Raw genomic sequence first — 13,753 nt, forward strand, 5'->3', positions numbered from 1 at the left:
GGTTAAAGTTGGTGCTTTTAGAGCAGGGATCACCTCTTACAAAACAAGACTGGTGTACTGGTTGCATTTTGTCAAATGCATAAAATCATAAACATCACCACAATGAAGCTCTGGAACAGTTCCATCATCCCCCCAAAAAACTCCTTGTTCTGACCCTTTGTAATCAAATCTTCCCCATCCATAGCACCTGGCAACCATTGAGCTACTTTCTATCACTATTATTTGGCCTTTTACATAATGTCATAAAAATGTAATCATACGGTTTCTAGTCTTTTCAGTTGGGTTTTTTTTTTTTTAAAGTATTTTTGTTGAGAAAGCTTCACATGCATACATTCCATACATGGTGTACAATCATTGGCTTACAGTATCAGCATGTAGTTGTGTATTCATCACCGTCATTTTTAGAACATTGCATCACTCCAGAAAAAGAAATAAAAGGAAAAAACTCATACATCCCATGCCCCTTACCCCTGTCTCATTGACTGCTAGTATTAAACCTACCCAATTTATTTTACCTCTTGTTCCCCGTTGTTTATTTTTTTAATCTGTCCGCACCCTGGATAAAAGGAGCATCAGACACAAGGTTTTCACAATCACACAGTCACATTGTAAAGGCTATGTCCTTGTACAGTTATCTTCAAGAATCAAGGCTACTGGACCACAGCCTTACGATTTCAGGTACTTCCCTCTGGTCACTTTAGTACACCAACTAAAAAGGGATATCGATATAATGTGTAAAAATAACCTCTAGGGTAACCTCTTGACTCTGTTTGAAATCTCTCAGCCAGTGGAACTATTTTGTCTCATTTCTCTCTTCCCCCTTTTCATTAAGAAGGCTTTCTCATTCCCATGATGCTGTGTCCCAGCTCTTTCCAGGAGTTCTGTCCTACATTGCCAGGAAAATTTATGCCCCTAGGAGTTATGTGTCACATAGTGGGGAGGGTAGTGAGTTCATCTGCTGCATGGGCTTAGAGAGAGAGACCACATCTGAGCAACAGAAGAGATTCTCTGGGGGTGACCTTAGGCATAATTATAAGTAGGCTTAGCTTCTCCTTGGCAGGAATAAGCTTATAGGAGTGAACCCCAAGATCAAGGGCTCAACCTTTTAAATTTAGTTGTCCCCATTGTGTGCAAGAATATCTGAAATTCTCCAAATGGGGAAGTTGAATATTTCTTCCTTTCTCCTGAATTCCCAAGAGGACTTTGCAAATACTTTTTTATTCACTGCCCAAATTACTCTGGGGTATATTGGGGCATCACACTACAACCTGGCAAGCCAACAAAATCACAGCCTCTATTCAAAATTCCATGTACCTACAGTGTTCAACTAAACTGACCATAGAAGTTAAATTAGGTAATATGCTACCCCAACTATAAATTTTGCACCAAATAGCTTTCCCTTTGGCCTCACACAGAAGTTGAAGTTTTTAAATATGGAACATATCATCCTTTACCCTGTATTCTGGTTTACCTTAGTCCTATCCAGATCTGCTTCATTCATATCTCTATTTGAAATCTGATCCCTTTTTCAACTTTTTAAACAGTTCCTGTATGGCGTAATGCTTTAGAGCTTCAAAGCTCTAACTCTGAGTCTCAAAAGTTTTTGGGACCAATCAGGTTATATACAAACAGTTCGGTATCTCAGAGTTTAGAAATAACAGTTTCAACTCCTGAATATATATGACTACTCTAAGACTTATGGTCTAGGACCCTTTACAGAAGGCCCTAACCTGATAACTCACGCTCTCAACTTCACTGTTTGTCTTTTTGTGTCTTACATTTCCACAATCCTTAAGGTTCTTTCATCTAGTTGAGTGCCTCATAACTTTGGTTGCTCAGTAGTCCATTGTATGTATACACCACAGTTCTCCCTTTCTTCTCTCAGTCATTGTACCCTTAGAATCTGGCTTCTTTTACTTTACATAACACATCTGAGTTTCATCCATGATTATTGCATGTATTAAAAGTCTGTTCCTGTTTACTGTTGAGTAGTATTCCATTGTATGGATGTATGGCAGTTTGTTTATCCTTCAGCCAGTTGAAGGATTTTGGGTTGTTTCCAGTTTTGGCAGTTATGAATAAAGCCCCTATAGATATTTGCATTCAGATTTTTATGTTAATATTATTACTTTTGCATTTCTCTTGGCTCAGGAGTGGGGTTGCTAAGTCCATGGTAAGTTTGTATTCAGTTTTCCTAAGTGGTATACTATATTGTGTTCCGTTCACAATGAATGAGAGTCCCAGTTGTTGCACATGCTGACCAGCACTTGGTTTTTTAGTTTTTGTTTGTTTTTTAAATTGTAGGTATTTTTTTTTATTTTTAACTTTTTTTAATTGTATAGTATAACATGTATATATAGAAACCAAAGAAATAAAAAAGCAATAATTTTCAAAGCACTCTTCAGCAAGTAGTTACAGGACAGATCCCAGAGTTTGTCATGGGCTACCATACAGTCCTCTGATATTTTTCCTTCTAGCTACACCAGAATTGTAGGAGGCTAGAGGGCTTAAATACTTATTTATCACCACAAATTGTAGGTATTTTAATTGGTATGTTTGTTGTGATTTTAATTTCCATTTCCATAATGACTAATGATAGCAAACATCTTTTCATGAACTTACTTGCTACTTGTACATCTTCTTTGGTGAATTGTCTGTTCAAATATTTTGCCCTGCTTTAATTTTTTTTTTGTCATTGAGGTTTTTTTTTTGTCTGTGATTTTTCTTTTCATTCCTTAGCAATGTCTGTTACAGAAAAAAAGTTAAAAAAAATTTTAATACTTTTTAAAAATTTTGAACATCATGTTGTTTTGGTGTTGTATCTAAGAATTCCTTGCTTAATTCAAGGTCAGAAAGATTTTCTCCTGTGTTTTCTTGTAGAATTCTCAGAATTTTACATGTTACATAGGTCTGTGATCCATTTCGAGTTAATTTTGTGTATTGTAAGAAGTACAGGTTAAGCTCTGTGCTGGTTTGAAAGGATGTATGTCCCCTAGAAAAGCCATGTTGTAATCTAAATCCCATTTCATAAAGGCAGAATAATCCCTATTCAATATTGTATGTTTGAAACTGTAATCAGATCATCTCCCTGGAGATGTGATTAAATCAAGAGTGGTTGTTAAGCTGGATTAGGTGACGACATGTCTCCACCCATTTGGGTGAGTCTTGATAAGTTTCTGGAGTCCTATAAAAGAGGAAACATTTTGGAGAAAGGATATTTAGAGAGAGCAGAGAATGCTGCAGCACCATGAAGCGGAGTCCATCAGCCAGCTATTTGGAGATCAAGAAGGAAAACGCCTCCCGGGGAGCTTCATGAAACAGGAAGCCAGGAGAGAAAGCTAGCAGATGACACCATGCTCTCTGTGTACCCTTCCAGCAGAGAGAGAAACCGTGACTGTGTTCGCCATGTGCCTTCTCACTTGAGAGAGAAACTCTGAACTTCTTCGGCCTTCTTGAACCAAAGTATCTTTCCCTGGATGCCTTTGATTGGACATATCTATAGACTTATTTTAATTGGGACATCTTCTCAGCCTTCGAACTGTAAATTAGAAACTTACTAAATTCCTCTTTTTAAAAGCCATTCTGTTTCTGGTATATTGCATTCTGGCAGCTAGCAAACTAGAACAAGGCTCATCTTTTTTGCGTGTGGATGACCAATTGTTGCAGTACAATTTGTGGGAAAAACAATTCTTTCTCCATTGAATTGCTCTTGGACTTTTCTAAAAAATCAATTGGCCATATTTGTGTGAGTCTGTTTCTGGACACTTCTTCTGTCCCATTGACCTATGTGTATTCTTAAATAAATATTATCCTGTCTTGATTACTATAGCTTTATATGAAGTCTTGAAATTCAGTAGTGTAAGTTCTTTCACTTCTTTTTCAGAAATTGTTTGGCTGTTCTAATTCATTTATCTTTACATGTAAATTTTAGAATCAAAATAGGAAAGACTACAATTTCTATGATTCATTTTCAACCTCACTTACTCTTTCCTTTGTCATCTCTATTGTTGAGACCATTCCATAATTTTTCTGCAGATTTTATTGAGATATATTCATATGACATATATTCTATACAAAGTATATGATCAGTGTCTCACGTTATCATCACTTACTTGTGCAATCATCATCAGACTTAATTTTAGATTATTTTCATTGCTCCATAGAGAAAAATAGCAGGTAAACACACAAGTAGGAAGCACAAAACATCTCACATCCCTTATCCCCACCCCCATTATCAACCCCTAGTACTAGTGTGGTACACCTGTTACTGTTGCTAAAAGAATATTCAAGTATTACTGTTAACTATAGTCCATAGCTTGTAATAAGTAAAATTCCCCCATATACCACTCTGTTATTAACTCTTTGTACAAGTGTACCTTTTTAGTAGTTCACACAAGAACTTACATGTTTGTAGTGTTAATTGGTGACATACATGACATTAAACAACCCCTTTCAATCAAATTCTGTTACAGTACAACAGCATTATTATAATTCCAATAATGAACTACCATTACCTCTATCCAGTCCCAAACATTTAAGTTCAACCTATGTAGCCACTCTGCACATATTAGGTAATTGCTCCCCCTTCTCTAGTTTCCGTCTATCTCTAGGTTTCCTATATTCTATATTTTAAGACTCTGAGTTTACACATTCTAGTTTGTTCATATTAGTAAAATCATACAATATCTATCCTTTTGTATCTGGCTTATTTCACTCAGCATTATGTCCCCAAGGTTGGCACATGCTCCAGGACCTCATTCCTTCTTAGGGCTGCATCATATTGTTTTTTGTTAATCCATTCCTCTTTTGAGGGACACTTGTATCGTTTCCATCTTTTGGCAACTGTGAATAATGCCTCTATGAACATTGGTGTGCAAATCTCTGTTTGCGTCCCTGCTTTCAGGTCTTCTGAGTATATACTGAGTAGCAGAATTGCAGATCATAGAGCAACTCAATATTTAGTTTTCTGAGGAACTGCCAAGCTGTCCTCCATAGCAACTGTACCATTTTACATTCCCATCAGTAATGAATAGGTGTTCCTATTTCTCTACATCCTCTCCAACATTTGTATTTTCCTGTTTGTTTTATACCAGCCATTCTTATAAATGTGAGATGATATTTCATGGTTTTGATTTGCATTTCCCTATTAGCTAATGAAGATATACATCTTTTCATGTGTTTTTTACCACTTGTATTTCCTCTTTGGAAAAATGTTCATGTCTTTTGCCTATTTTATAATTGGGTTGTTTGTCCTTTTATTGTTAAGTTGTCGGATTTCTTTATATATAGTGGATTTCAAACCCTTCTTAGGTATATGGTTACCAATTATTCTCTCCCATTAAGTTGGCTGCCTCTTCACTTTTTAAACAAAGTCCTTTCAAGCACAAAAGTGTTCAGTCTTGAGGAGTTCCCATTTATCTGTCTTTTCTTTTCTTGCTTTGCTTTGTATGTAAGGTATAAGAAGCAACCTCCTATCACTGGGTCTTGAAGATGTTTCCCCATATTTTCTTCTAAGAATTTTATGGTACCGGCACTTATATTTAGGTCTTTGATCTATTTTGAGTTAATTTTTGTATAAGGTGTGAGGTAGGAGTCCACTTTCTTTCCTTAGGATATGGATATCCAGTTCTCCCAGCACCATTTACTAAAGAGACAATTCTGTCCCATTTCAGTGGATTTGGGTGGAGGGTGGGGGGAGGCTTGTTAAAATTGACCATAGATCTGAGAATCTACTTATGAGCTCTCAGTTTGATTCTCTTGATCCATATGTCTTATCTTTGTGCCAACACCATGATGTTTTGACCACGGTGGCTTTATAATAAACTTTAAAGTCTGGAAATGTAAGTCCTTCCACTTCTTTCTTCTTTTTTTAAATAAATTTTTATTAATTAAAAAAAATTACGAGAAAGAAACGCAAACATCCTTAATATATGCTCATTCCGTTCTACATATATAATCAGTAATTCACAATATCATCACATAGTTGCATATTCATCATCATGACAATTTCTTAGAACATTTGCATCAATTCAGAAAAAGAAATAAAAAGACAACAGAAAAATAAAACAAAAACAGAAAAATAAAAAAATATTTTACATATCCTACCCCTTGCCCCTCCCTTTCATTGATCACTAGCATTTTAAACTAAATTTATTTTAACATTTGTTCCCCCTATTATTTATTTTTATTCCATATGTTCTACTCATCTGTTGACAAGGTATATAGATGGAGCATCAGACACAAGGTTTTCACAATCACACAGTCACATTGTGAAAGCTATATCATTATACAGTAATCATCAAGAAACATGGCTACTGGAGCACAGCACTACATTTTCAGGCAGTTCCCTCCAGCCTCTCCATCTCCTTTTGGATAACAAGGTGATATCTACTTAATGCATAAGAATAACCTCCAGGTTTAACCTCGACTCTGTTTGGAATCTCTCAGCCATTGACACTTTGTCTTATTTCACTCTTCCCCCTTTTGGTCAAGAAGGTTTTCTCAATCCCTTGATGCTGAGTCTCAGTTCATTCTAGGATTTCTGTCCCACGTTTCCAGGAAGGTCCACACCCCTGGGAGTCATGTCCCATGTAGACAGGGGGAGGGTGGTGAGTCTGCTAGTTTTGTTGGCTGGAGAGAGAGGCCACATCTGAGCAACCAAAGAGGTTCTCTTGGGGGTGACTCTTAGGCCTAATTTTAAGTAGGCTTGACCTATCCTTTGTGGGTTTAAGTTTCATATGAACAAATCCCAAGACTGGGGGCTCAGCCTATAGCTTTGGTTGTCCACAATGCTTGTGAGAATATCAAGAATTCAACTTGGGGAGGTTGAATTATCCCCCGTTCTCATCATTCCCCAAAGGGGACTTTGCAAATACTTTTCTGCTCACTGATCAAATCACTCTGGGATTCATCGGGGTGTCACTCTGGACAAACCAACAAAATCTCATGTCCTACCCAAGGTTCCATGTACTTATGCTGTTCAACCAAGCTATCTACATAGGTTATATTAGGAAAGGCACTAGTCAAAATATAAATTTTGTACCAAATAAACATTTTTTTGCTTTAGTCTATCACATAAGTTGAAATATTAAAATATTAATTACCATCTATTTTCAGCACCCTGAAGTAATGACATTCCTTTGTTCTTCCTCATGCAAAAACATTTTTAAAATTTGTACATTTAGTCACTGTCATTATACACTCTAGGCAATCCTAGATTATACCATCTCAATCTTTTTCATCTATCTTTCTTTCTGATTTCATTTATGCCCCCAGCCCTCCTCCCTCTATCATTCTCACATTCAGCTTCATTCAGTGTTTTAACATAATTGTATTACAGTTAGGTAGTATTGTGCTGCCCATTTCTGAATTTTTATAATCAGTCCTGTTGCACAATCTGTATCCCTTCAGCTCCAGTTAACCAATATCTTACCCTATTTCTATGTCCCAATGATCTCTGTTACCAATGAAATATTCCAAGTTTGTTCACTAATGTCAGTTCATATCAGTGAGACCATACAGTATTTGTCCTTTTGTTTTTGGCTAATCACACTCAGCATGATGTCCTTAAGGTCCATCCATGTTGTTACATACTTCATAACTTTATTCTGTCTTACAGCTGCATAATATTCCATCGTATGTATATGCCACAGTTTGTTTAGCCACCCATCTGTTGATAGACATTTTGGCTGTTTCCACCTCTTGGTAATTGTAAATAATGCTGCTATATTATTTACAACTGCTGCTGTAAACACTGGTGTGCAAATGTCTGTTTGTGTCCTTGCTCGCATGTCCTTTGAGTAGGGATAGCACATAGATGGGTCTTTTTTTTTTTAATCCATTCTGCCAGTCTATGTCTTTTGATTGGGGAGTTTAATTCATTAACATTTAGTGTTATTACTGCACAGGTAGTACTTTCTTCTACTATTTTGCCTTCTGGATTTTATATGTCATGTCTAATTTTCCTTCTTTTTACCTTTACTCATAGTCTTCCTTTCTACACTCTTCTCCACACCTCTCTCTTCTGTCTTTGTATCTGTCTCTAGTGCTCCCGTTAGTATTTCTTGCAGAGCAGGTCTCTTGGTCACAAATTCTCTCAGTAATTTTTTTGTATGAAAGTGTTTTAATGTCTCCCTCATTTTTGAAGGACAATTTTGCTGGATATAGAATTCTTGGTTGGCAGTTTTTCTCTTTTAATAATTTAAATATATCATCCCTCTGTCTTCTCGCCTCCATGGTTTCTGCTGAGAGATCTACACATAGTCTTATTGGGCTTCCCTTGTATGTGATGGATTGCTTTTCTCTTGCTGCTTTCAAGATTCTCTCTTTCTCTTTGCCCTCTGATATTCTGATTAGGAAATGTCTTGGAGTACATCTGTTTGGATCTATTCTCTTTGGAGTATGCTGCACTTCTTGGATCTGTAATTTTAAGTCTTCCATAAGAGTTGGGAAATTTTCAGTGATAATTTCCTCCATTAGTTTTTCTCCTCGTCTTCCCTTCTCTTCTCCTTCTGGGACACCCACAACACATATATTCATGCGCTTCATATTCTTTCAGTTCCCTAAGTCCTTGCTCATATTTTTCCCCTATATTTTCTTTTTCTTACCGGATTTCAGATGTTCCATCCTCCAGTTCAGAAATCTTATGTTCTGTCTCTCAAAATCTACCATTGTAGGTTTCCATTGTTTTTTTCATTTCATCTACCATGCCTTTCATTCCTATAAGTTCTGTGATTTGTTTTTTTTTAGACTTTCAATTTCTTCTTTTTGTTCTTTCCTTGCTTTCTTTATATCCTCCCTCAATTCATTGATTTGGTTTTTGATGAGGTTTTCCATGCCTGTTCATATATTCTGAATTAATTGTTTCAGCTCCTGTATGTCATTTGAATTGTTGGTTTGTTTCTTTGACTGGGCCATATCTTCAGTTTTCCTAGTGTGATTTGTTATTTTTTGCTGGCATCTAGGCATTTAATTACTTTAATTAGTTTATTCTGGAGATTGCTTTCACTTCTTTTATCTGGGTTTTCTTACTGGATGAATTTGTTGTCTATCTGTTCTTTGACATTCAATTCAGCTTTATCTGGGTTCTAGCTTAAGTTTTGTTTAACAGAGGAGAATTTTTCAGTTCTTGTTTCCTTGTTTCTTGCCCTGCCTGTATGGTGCCTTCCCCCCTCACACTTAGGAGGGTCTACTTAGATATTATAGACCCCAGCTGGATTTTCCCAGACCAAACTGACCTGCTATCAGGAGAAAAGAGTCACCTGTGTCAGTTTTCCCCAAGGGTGAGACCCAGCAGGTTGAAAGACTTTCCTCTGAAGTCTCTGGACTCTGTTTTTCTTATCCTGCCCAGTGTGTGGTGCTTGTCTGCCTGCAGGTCCCACTAGCATAAGATGATGCGGTACCTTTACCTTTGGCTGGGGGTGTGGTGGAGACAGAAGAGAGGTTGTAGGTTGGTTTTAGTGGCTTCAAATTACCAAGCCTGGGTGTCTGAATTCCTTGAGAGAGGGATTCCACCTGAGTTGGGCTTCACCCCTCCCCTGGGGAAGGCACAGACTCTAGACAAGCCCTCAAAATGAGTTTGTTTCTGCCTATGCCTGGGGCAGTTGCAGCCTGAGGAGCCCTGCCACTGTATCCAAAGGCAGTGAAGCCTTTGTAGAAACACAGCCTTTGTAGAAACACAGCCACAAAAACCTCTGTTTCCTTCTTTTTTTTTTTTTTTTCCTTTTTCTGCCAGCCCTGCCCCCTTGGCGCCGGGGCAAAAATGAGCAACCTCTGCTTTGACCAGGTTCACCTGAGCTGTGGGCCTATTTTTAGTAGTCAGAATTTGTTAATTAATGCCACAATTGGCATTTGGTTGGACTCAGCCCCTGCTGCTGGTAAAGTCTCTTTCCTTTCCCCTCTGGGAAGCAGCCTGTGGGGGAGAGGTGCTGGCCACCATGGCTTGGGGAACTCACAGTTCTGGGGGTGCTTGCAGCAGGTCCATCTGGTCCAGTTTGGGGTATGCTGTGTATCCGGTCAGTGACATGACCCCAGGAGCTGTTCTGTACTGTGTCTGGTTATTTAGTAGTTGTTCTGGAGGACAAACTAAAATGTGCACATTGTTAAGCCACCATCTTGGCCCAGAAGTCCCACTTCATTCTTTTTTGAGATGTTTTTGGCTTTTTGAGAATGCTTTCCCTTCAAAGTAAATTTGATAACTAAGTTTTCCAAGTCTGCAAAGTAGGTTGTTGGAATTTTTATTGGTATTTCTAGAATCTGTAGATGAATTTGGGTAGAATTGACATCCTAATGACATTTAGTCTTCCAGTCCATGAACATGGAATATCTTTCCATCTCTTTAGGTCTTCTTTGATTTTGGCAGGGTTTTATAGTTTTCTGTGTACAGATCTTTTACATCCTTGGTTAAGTTGTTCCCAGATACTTTATTCTTTAAGTTGCTATTGTGAATGGATTCTTTTCTTAATTGCCTCCTCAATTTGGTCATTACTAGTGTATAAAAATACTGCTGAACAAATTTAAAAAAAGGGAAAAAAGGTCAGAAACACCTCTGTCAACTGGGTGGTCATATGGCTGGTTTCTGCTGGTCCCTCGCTCCTGGACTCTGTTGCTCGCAGCATCTGTTCCCGTGGGAGTTCCTCACCTTGCTTCTGCAGGGCTGGCTTTCATCTCTTGGCTCTGTCTAGGCTCTGGCTTGCTTAACATCTCATGGTGACGTCTGCTGGGCTCCAAGCTTCTCCAGACATCCATTTCTGTGTTCTCCAAGTGTTGGCATCTGTATCAATTCTGTTCTGAAGTTCTGTTGGTGCTGTCATTTCTTTAGGCTCTGTTGTTTCTGTCATTTTTTACTCTCTCCAAAATCTTTTCTCTTTTAAAGGATTCCAGTAAACTAATCAGGACCCACCTGGAATGGGTGGAGTCTCATCTCCATCTAATCAAGAGGTTACACCCACAATTGGGCACATCTCATCTTTGTGAGATAATTTAATAAAAGTTTGTTTCCTACAATATTGAATTAGTATTAAAAGAAATGGTTGCCCCACAAGATTGGATCAGGAGTAAAACAGATTTTCTGTGGTACATAATACTTTCAAACCGGCATATGTAGGAACGCTACAAGAAAAACGAGACAGTTTTTTCAACATGTAAGTTGCAAGGGGGGAAAGAAAGGGAGAATTTTAAAGAGATTTAGGAGACCTAGCACCAAATGCAATGTGTATACCTTGTTTGGATTCTGATTTGAACAAAACAACTGTGATAAGAGACAGTTGAAAAAAAACTAGGGACAAGATGGTGGCTTAGTGAGGTGTGGAATTTAATTCATCCTCCAGAGCAGCTAATAAATAACCAGGAATAGTACAGAAAAACTGCTGGGGCTATATCAATGACTAGACACACAGTGTACACCAGTCTAGACAAGGGGAAAGGAAACAGACATCACTAGCAGCAAGGGCTTAGCTCAACAAAGCTCCACTTGTGGAATTATTTAACAAATTCTGACTACTGAAAATAGCTCTCCAGAAGAGATAAATCTGGACTAAGCCCTAAAAGTACTGGGAGTTTTTGCCCTAGCAGAAGGCTGCAAAGATGATGGTAAAAACAAAAACAAAAACAAAAACAAAAAAACAGACAACAAACAGAGGCTTTTTGAGTCAGACAGCACAAAGTACTGGAAAAGAGCTGGACCCCAAGAAAAGGGGGCACATAGAGCCTGGAGCCTGCACCAACTTAAGCTCTTGATTAACAAACTGAGGAGTGGAGTGGGGATCCTGCTCTGAAAAGGCTTTTTTCCTTTATTTGTCATTTTTCTTCTCCTTAACAGATCATTAGATAGAACTGGAAGACTTCTCTGGCTCCAGCAGTGCCTGCAAAGGCGAAATTAAGTTTCTCTGAGAGACAGAGTAACTAGTCAGGTGAAAGGAGTAAATTCCCTAAAGGTATTATCTTCCCCAGAGAAAAGTGGGGCCTAGTTTAAGTGGAATTCTTCCTTCAAGGAATTCAGGCCCCAGGGACTGGAACACTGAAGAAATTAATGCCAACCTACAATCTCACCTCTGTCTTAACCATGCCCCTGACAGGAAGAGTCTTCTGAAATAAAGGAACTACATCACTGGGCAATATAGGAAAAGCACGAGTCTAGAGGCTTCCTAGGAAAGTCTGACAACCTTCTGGGTCTCACCCTCAGGGAAAACTGATGCTGGATACTCTGTCCTCCTGAGGCATGGGCCAGTCCAGACTGGGAAAGTCCGACTGGGGTCTATAATATCTGAGGAGACCCTCCTCAAAAAAATGCTCCATATAGCCAGGGCAAGTGAAAGAAAAATGAGAACTGAAAAATTCTGATCAGTTAAATAGAACATATGCTAGAGGTCTAGAATAAGTTCAACTGAATGTCAAAGAACAGATAGAGAACAAAGCCATCCAGCAAGAAAACCCTAGGTAAAAGAATGAAAACAACCTCCAGAATAAATTAATTAATGAAACCAAATGCCTAGATGCTAGCAAAAAATAATGAATCATATTAGGGAAATCGAAGATATGGCCCAGTCAAAGGAGCAAACCAACAATTAAATGAGGTACAGGAGTTGAAACAACTAATTCAGGATGTTTGAACTGGCATGGCAAATCTCATCAAAAATTAAATCAATGAATTGAGGGAGGATATAAAGAAGGCATGGGACGAACAAAAAGAAATCAAAGTCTATAAAACAAATCACAGAATTTATGGGAATGAAAGACAAAATAGAAGAGATTAAATAAAAACAATAGAGACCTACAAGAATAGATTTGAAGAGGCAAAAGAAAGGATTAGTGAACTAGAGAAGTGGGCCTCTGAAATCTGACACACAGAAGAAAATGTAAGGAAAAGAATGGAAAAATATGAACAGGGTCTCAAGGAATTGAATGACAACATGAAGCACATGAATATATGTGTTGTGGGTATCCCAGAAGGAGAAGAGAAGGGAAAAGGAGGAGAAAGACTAATGGAGGAAATAATCACTGAAAATTTCCCATGTCTTATGAAAGACATAAAATTACATATCTAAGAAGTGCAGCATATCCTAGACAGAATAGATCCAAATAGACATACACCAAGACACTTATTAATCAGGTTGTTAAATGTCAAAGACAATGAGAATTTTGAAAGCAGCAAGAGAAAAACAATCCATCACATATAAGGGAAGCTCAGTAAGTCTATGTGTGGATTTCTCAGCAGAAACCAAGGAGACAAGTAGGCAGTGGTATGATATATTTAAGATTTTAAAAGAGAAGAACTGCCAACCAAGAATTCTATATCCAGCAAAATTGTCCTTCAAAAATGAGGGGGAAATTAAAATATTTTTAGAAAATCACTGAGAGAATTTGTGACCAAGAGACTGGCTCTGCAAGAAATCCTAAAGGGAATACTATAGGCAGATAGGAAAAGGCAGGAGAGAGACGTCTGGAGAAGAATGTAGACATGAAGACTATCAGTAAAGGTAAAAAAAAAAAAAAAAAGGGACAATTAGATATGACATACAAAATCCATAAGACAGATGATAGCAGAAAAGTGTTACCTTTACAGTTATAACATTAAATGTTAAAGGATTAAACTCCCAAATCAGAAGACACAGACTCACAGAATGGATTAAAAAACCAGGACCCATCTATATGCTGTCTACAGAAGACTCATTTTAGACCCAAGGACAAAAATAGGTTGAAAGTGAAAGGTTGGGAAAAGAGATTTGGTGCAAACAACAATCAGAAAAGAGCAAGA

At 37.9% G+C, this 13,753-nt stretch overlaps 1 protein-coding gene across 3 annotated transcripts in view; it reads left to right on the forward strand.

Annotated features, from left to right (window-relative positions):
- Window positions 1-13,753, forward strand: part of ANKRD31 (ankyrin repeat domain 31) — a 245,194-nt gene that overhangs the window by 1,365 nt on the left and 230,076 nt on the right. The gene's annotated exons all lie outside the window — the stretch shown is intronic.

Source organism: Tamandua tetradactyla, chromosome 21, assembly GCF_023851605.1.
Source record: "Tamandua tetradactyla isolate mTamTet1 chromosome 21, mTamTet1.pri, whole genome shotgun sequence".
In the NCBI taxonomy this organism is placed as follows: Eukaryota; Metazoa; Chordata; class Mammalia; order Pilosa; family Myrmecophagidae; genus Tamandua; species Tamandua tetradactyla.